The 6,811-nt window shown below is 30.4% G+C and overlaps 1 long non-coding RNA gene across 2 annotated transcripts; it reads right to left on the bottom strand.

Moving 5' to 3' along the window:
- Positions 1-2,877: 2,877 nt before the first annotated feature.
- LOC119603368 lies at positions 2,878-6,286 on the bottom strand. Of its 2 annotated transcripts, none has more exons than XR_005231407.1 (4): positions 5,770-6,286; positions 4,018-4,207; positions 3,101-3,941; positions 2,878-2,913 (listed from the first exon to the last, which is right to left on the bottom strand). It is a non-coding gene; the product is annotated as an uncharacterized LOC119603368 (long non-coding RNA). The 2 variants fall into 2 exon arrangements; XR_005231408.1 differs by having other exon boundaries at positions 4,018-4,156; positions 5,770-6,285.
- Positions 6,287-6,811: the final 525 nt, after the last annotated feature.

The following is a 6,811-nucleotide window of genomic DNA, read 5'->3' as shown; positions in this document are numbered from 1 at the left end:
TAAGGGTTAATTGAAATTTAATACTGGTAATGCTGAATACTTCTGAATACCCGATGTAAAAGTAATTGTTCTGACATGTACTGACGCAAACACTCACATTATCGAGAAGTTTTCTTTTACTTTACACGAGATTAACTCGTTCTTTTACCATTTTGAACTTGCATCGTCCAGACGTGTCTTAATTAATATTCCAAACCAAAGATATAAGTAATTTTTAGTGTCCAAAAAATAATATCAGGTTATATAGTTTTATTCCAAAGATCAAACTAAGTTTCTTCCAACCATAATCTAAACCGAAGTATCAACCAAAATTATCCGAAGGTAATATTTTGTTACTGATTATTTCTGTGATTTAATTAACATTACAAATCCCGTATAGTGAAGTGATCTTAATCTAAAATTAAGGGACACACGTGGACACGTAGCTTATTAAGACTCCCAATGATATGGTCTTCACGATATATCTTTTAAAGTAATTGAAAATTTCGTGTATAAATTTAATTTAAATGAAAGGTAATATAAATTTTATATTATTAAAAAAAAAATTCTATTATCATACGCAAAAAATTACGTTTATACACAGCTTCAAAAGATCAAGATTATTCCTGACTCTAAAAAAACTATCACTGATAGATGAGTAGAAAGTGGAAGTATAATTTCCACCAGAACTGTGTTGTTGTTTACGCATTTAATAAACTGAGAATTGGACAAAACACGCATTATGACGTCATGAATGAATGGGTATATGCTTAGTCAACAATAAATATAAGAATACAGAGAAAACACACAAAGTCATAAAATCGAAATTTGGATAAAGGGTACCAAAATAATTTAACACTAACCGTACCAACTGAAACAATTCTCTACAACTAAATCTGTACTTCAACTCAATCACCAAACCAGAGTCTGAATTATACGAACATATTGAATTTCTTCCCAAATTCATAAGATCATCTATTTCCAGTAAAACTTATATAATACATATTTGAAATCCGCTTGTAGTACGTGCATATTAGATGTAACTTGATTACACTACATTTTAAAAGTAAAATTCCTTAATAACATTTGATATAAAACTCATATTTGAAATCATGCACATACAACAATACATGTATTTAGTTATAATTAGCTATAGTCAATAAGTAATGTAAATAAGTCTGGTATGGTATGTATAATTAAGTTAACCCGTATTTTTTATTATTAACTGTTATACTTCTTAATATTTACTTAGAAATATGCAACAAATTACTTTTCCCCAGCCCCAATAGTATAAAAACAACTGGATGCAGATGTTCGAGAGGCCTCTACGTCATCAAACCAGTAAAACTTCAAACATATATGATGTAAGTTGTAAGTCCCAACAACAACAAATTTTTAAACTTTGGTGAGTGATCAAAAGTAATTATTTATTTATTTTACATGTTTGCATATTTCTTCTTTATTATTAGTATAAACAAAAGCAACAACAAAACATAATTATTTTGTTTGAATTTATTTTTATTAACTTTTATTGATTCCTCACAGAGAGAACCTTTAATGATTTCTTTTGCTAAAATTATATTTTGTTTTTGCTTTTGATAAGACTATTCTAAATATTTCTTTAGGGAAAAATAACCCTTTAGGACATAGCTTAGTATATTTAAGATCTAGTTAAGATTAAAATTTACTTAATCTCAATGAAGTAATAATTTTTTTTCAATAATTTCCGTACAATTGTACTCATGTAACTTAAAGATTCTATTACATACATTTTTTTAATGGCATAATGTACTGTTTATATAAGTCAGTTTTTTTATGAATATTCAGATACATAATAGTTTCTACATATATATTTTTCCAATTTTGTTTAATATTTAATGAATAAAATTTCATCTACTATGAATTGCTAAAAGTCTATTTCAATTGAGGAATGATACTAACTAACATGAAGGCTACTTAACTTCGATACTCTCACCCAAAAGGGGTAATCTTAGTAAAATGAAAAGTGTGTAGGTTACCATAGGAGTACCATAGGTAATTTTGGGTGGGAAAAATGCACTTCGAGCGACCTAACATCTTGTCTCTCTTAAAGATTGGATTCATATTAAAATGTTGAATATTTGTAATGATTGCTCAATAATTTGTGGTATTTATTAAATGGCATGAGAAATTTTTCTATGTTTACACGTTATTGTAAAATTTGGTGCAAGAACCACACCACAGCCGACAGAGCTAGTCGATGGAACACCAGCATGCCGCCGACGCTAGATTTTACAAAGTTTAAAATCGTTGAAATGAATTTACGCGCAACAATTATAGAAAACTCAAAAAGTACCAGCTGAAGAACATTCATACAGATCTCCATGAACAGAACCCTGCGTGTTTAATTTTATGTTTCTGACCAATATTATTGAAAAGCTAAAAAAACACCCTTTGAAAAACTACAAAGTACCCAAAAAGTCCTCTTATATTAAAGAAAACATAAAAGGTATTCGTTGAAGAACGAAAAAGTACTAAAAGATCGCATTTAGATACTCACACACTGTGGACCCTTCATGTTCAATTTCATGTTTCTAGGTTCAATATTATAGAAAATTCAAAAAATACCATTTGAAGAACACTTTATCGTTCTATGTTGTATATTCTCATTAAACGTTTAATTAATACCAGTAAAAGATCGAAAAAGTAACCAAAAGTCTCATATTATAGTGTATAATGCCTTTAGGAAGGCCTCTTTACTGCCCCTTTTTCCCGCTGCGAACTGCTGGCTGCCATGTTACCGCCAACTGCTATTGAAAATAAATTAACTTTTGTCATCTCGTATTCATTTAATCCGGATTATCTACATGGCGTTGCTCTTGCGGAATGGGCTAATGGACTGTTAAAGTTGCATTTTTTGCTTTAAATGTGACATATGTAGATCTTCTTGATATTCTGTAAGTAATAATCATATGTATTTTCAAAAACCTTTTATTTGGGAAAATATACTTGAGATCAGGATGCACTAAGTTATTACATCATGCTAGAGATGTTTAGTTTTATTTTAAATGATTGTGTTAAATGTAAACATTAGAGGATAAATACTTGTTGACTTCCAAAATATTCCTTGTTATTTATCTACCTTTGGGGGTATAGTGATGGCTTTTTGTTATTGTTTTGAAAACGACTGCTAAAGTTGAAAAAACAAACTGGACAAATTATTCTGCCATGAAATAATCCATAATAGAAAAAAGTTGACGCCCATCGGTAGTGGCTAGTCGAAATTCGTATATTATCAAGCAAAGAGCCAAAATATGGTGATTGCTACTTTGTTGCTATGTTTGGTTCCGGTACTAACCATTGTGGGCTTTATGTCGACTATAGATCCCTTAGAGTTGTCATACTATATGAATCATTTAAATGAACCCTTCAAAGATTTATTGCGTCATAATATAAAAGAAGAAAAACAACGTTTATTTGAAGGTATTCCTTCCGATCACTTGATATTCTTACGTCTGTATCAAGAATGGAAAAATAACTTTAGAAATGAGGAATTGGTTTTTGATTTTAATATAATTTCATTTTGAATGGCCTGTTGGAACAGGACTGCAATATCCGTACTCAATTGGTTGGATCCTTAAGATCATCACAATTAATATATAGCAAAGTTGATCTTAGTATGCATTATATAAATCTCAAATCGAATTGTTCTGTCAATAAAGCCGCCCTTGTTGGTGGGATGTATCCTAATATATGCGTATTGGATTCTAAGGTTAATCGTATTAAATCGCCCTGCAGAAGAGAAATGGTTTTACATCCAAATTCTGTTTTGCGACATAGGATTTATGTGTTCGTTGAATTCTGGTTCACCGTGGATAGTGTACGGAAAAGAAAAAAATGGTTCCAGTTGTAATGGTGTCGAATGTAATACTGTTGTGACGCCCATTACTACAGTTGATTTGTTTGCAGGTGAGTTTAGTAGACTAAAAATAATATACGAGGAAAATTTTAATTAGTTAAACAACTATGTACGTAAAATTCATAATTATTCTGACTCACCTTTAATCTGTTAAAATATTTTTGTACAGGATGTAGGTATGAAACCAGCAGCTAACTATCCATTCTCCTTCTCTCAATCTATATATAAAAGGCTTGCGTGACTGATTGATTCATCATCGCCCAGCCCAAACCGTTAAAGCTAGAATCATGAAATTTTGGTTATAGGTTCATTTGGCATTGTATATATCCACTAAGAAGGGATTACGTTTAGGGGAAGAAATGGGTAAAAAAGGATAAAATTAGTATCCTTTATATCTTCTAAAGAAGCAAAGATATAAATAAAATTCCGAATGTATCCTCTATTATACAAAAAAATAATTGATAGGTGTCTGGTACTTTTTTTAAAAATCTAGACATTATAGAGCTAAAAGGGCAAAAACTGTCCCCATAGAACCTTCTCTTAACCTATTTATGTTCGAAACAAATGACCATGCAAATAAAACTTTAAATTTATCCTATTATAATTAAAGTCTATTAGAAATCCTTTCGGTACTTTTTAGAAATTCGGGTAATGAAGGGATGAAAACGGTGTCTAAAATTGGCTTGCTGCCCGGTACTTCGTTAGCGATAAATTTTTGGCATTAATTAAATTTTGAAAACAACACATTAAACGATTTTTTAATTAATATGGAATATACATATGTAAATAATTTTCACATATGTAATTACTGAAGTTTTGTATTCTCAAAATATCATACAATTTATTAAACTTATTTTTATCACTTCATATCACCTTTTTACTCTAATTTAAATAAATTCATTTTCATCGACATCCGAGATTTTGGATTAACAGGACAGAGCTACGTGCAACTTTGTGGCTTTGCCTCCGTAAAAAATACATACCTAAAACTAAAACGGCCCTAACTAAAAAAATTCAAAATCGACATTTTCATTTTCTGATGTATTACATCAAGCCAAATGTTCAAAAGGGCCCTATCTTCAAAAGTAGTTTTATATAAAGGCTAAAAGACGTAACTAATCATTTGTAAATACAAATTGTAAATTGTCAAAACAACTGAGAAATTTACCGTTAAAAAATGTCTTTTGAAGAAAAACAAATCGCGCTGATTGAAACTAAACTTTCCATTTTAAATAGTTTTTTGCTTATCCTGTAGAATTTAAAAAATGTTAAATAGGGATTTTTGCGTTTTATGTGACGATATATGTATAAAAACAAATTATATTGTTTCTATCATACAACTACTTTAGAAATCTCCAAAATTACGGGATGAGGAACGAAAAGGTAAAAATTATTCCCTTTGTGCAGATTTCCATTCAACTGGAACCGTACGTGTTTAATTTTATGTTTCTGACCAATATTATTGAAAAGCTAAAAAAACACCCTTTGAAGAACTACAAAGCACCCAAAAAGTCCTCTTATATTAAAGAAAACATAAAGGGTATTCGTTGAAGAACGAAAAAGTACTACAAGATCGCATTTAGATACTCACACACTGTGGACCCTTCATGTTCAATTTATTAAACTTATTTTTATCACTTCATATCACCTTTTTACTCTAATTTAAATAAATTCATTTTCATCAACATCCGAGATTTTGGATTAACAGGACAGAGCTACGTGCAACTTTGTGTCTTTGCCTCCGTAAAAAATACATACCTAAAACTAAAACGGCCCTAACTAAAAAAAATTCAAAATCGAAAATTTTCGTGGGGGGGCCTTAGGATAAACCTTTCGGGAGGGGAAAAATTAGGCTGTTTCCCAACTCCCTCATAAAATTATCGGTCTTATACCTTTTTTTTTAAAGATCCATCAAACGGACACTTTTCCATTAAGAATTGGACGGCTTTGATGCTCTTTAAAATTGATTTTTTTTGGAAGCATCCAGCAGGCACTTTGCCGTTAAGTATTGGCCGGCTGATATGCTATTTTAGTAGTAGTGTGAGGCATCTGAAGCGAGCACTTTGCCGTTAAGAATTGGCCGGCTCCAGTGCTCAACAAATGCATATAGGGAGGGGCTTTTATTACCAATGGAGTCACCACTTCCAGCCCAAGTCCCGGTGTTTATATTTTTAATAGTATTTTTTTTTTTTGGTTTCATTGTTTTGTGTTAGTATGTTAGTTTACCTGAAAAGAAAATTGAAATATATTAATAAGATGAAAATAAAGAAGTAGAACGATACAGTTTTAAATTACCCGAATTATGCCATCAATTTTTTTGGAATATCTGAAAATAAAGAAAAGAATTTCTGAAAATAAGGAAAAGAATATTATACTTACATGTGGATACCAGCTGCTAATCAATGAATGTAAATAACATGTGAGTGTATGTGTGTCAAAGATGTGTTTCAGAATCATATACTGACGTAAAAGTGGCAACACCAACAATCAGCACAATAAGGCGGGGTTGTATTTTCATTCAAAAATAAGATTTTAAAATTGGCGCTAGTTTTTTTTATATTTAAAAAATGAAATTGAATGAATCTTCCTAAAAATTATGATTGCCTGTTATATTGGGTGTTAAACCTTAGGAAAAATATGCTGATTGACCCATGAAAAAGAAAATTGAAATTGGTGGATAAGAATTTAAGCAAATCCCGCGAAAATATGATTGTAATGTGGCGATAGAATATATAAATAATAAATAAATAAAATATTTAGCAGGAGAAATATTAAGATTGGAGGGAAAATTTTGATATATGTATATAGTTTTTTTTGTGTAGTCGAAATAAGCGCCAGAAAATAGATGAAAAATAAAAAAAGATACAATAATATATAACGAAAAACCGCGAATTGAGTAAATAGGGGATAGGTATTTAAGCCACCAACAGAAGA

The sequence above is a fragment of the Lucilia sericata genome, unplaced genomic scaffold, assembly GCF_015586225.1.
Source record: "Lucilia sericata isolate MDLA Ls3-8-SP2 unplaced genomic scaffold, ASM1558622v1 Contig000296F_arrow, whole genome shotgun sequence".
NCBI lineage: Eukaryota > Metazoa > Arthropoda > Insecta > Diptera > Calliphoridae > Lucilia > Lucilia sericata.
Note: the sequence above shows the minus strand (reverse complement) of the source record. Positions and strands in the feature narration are given on the sequence as shown.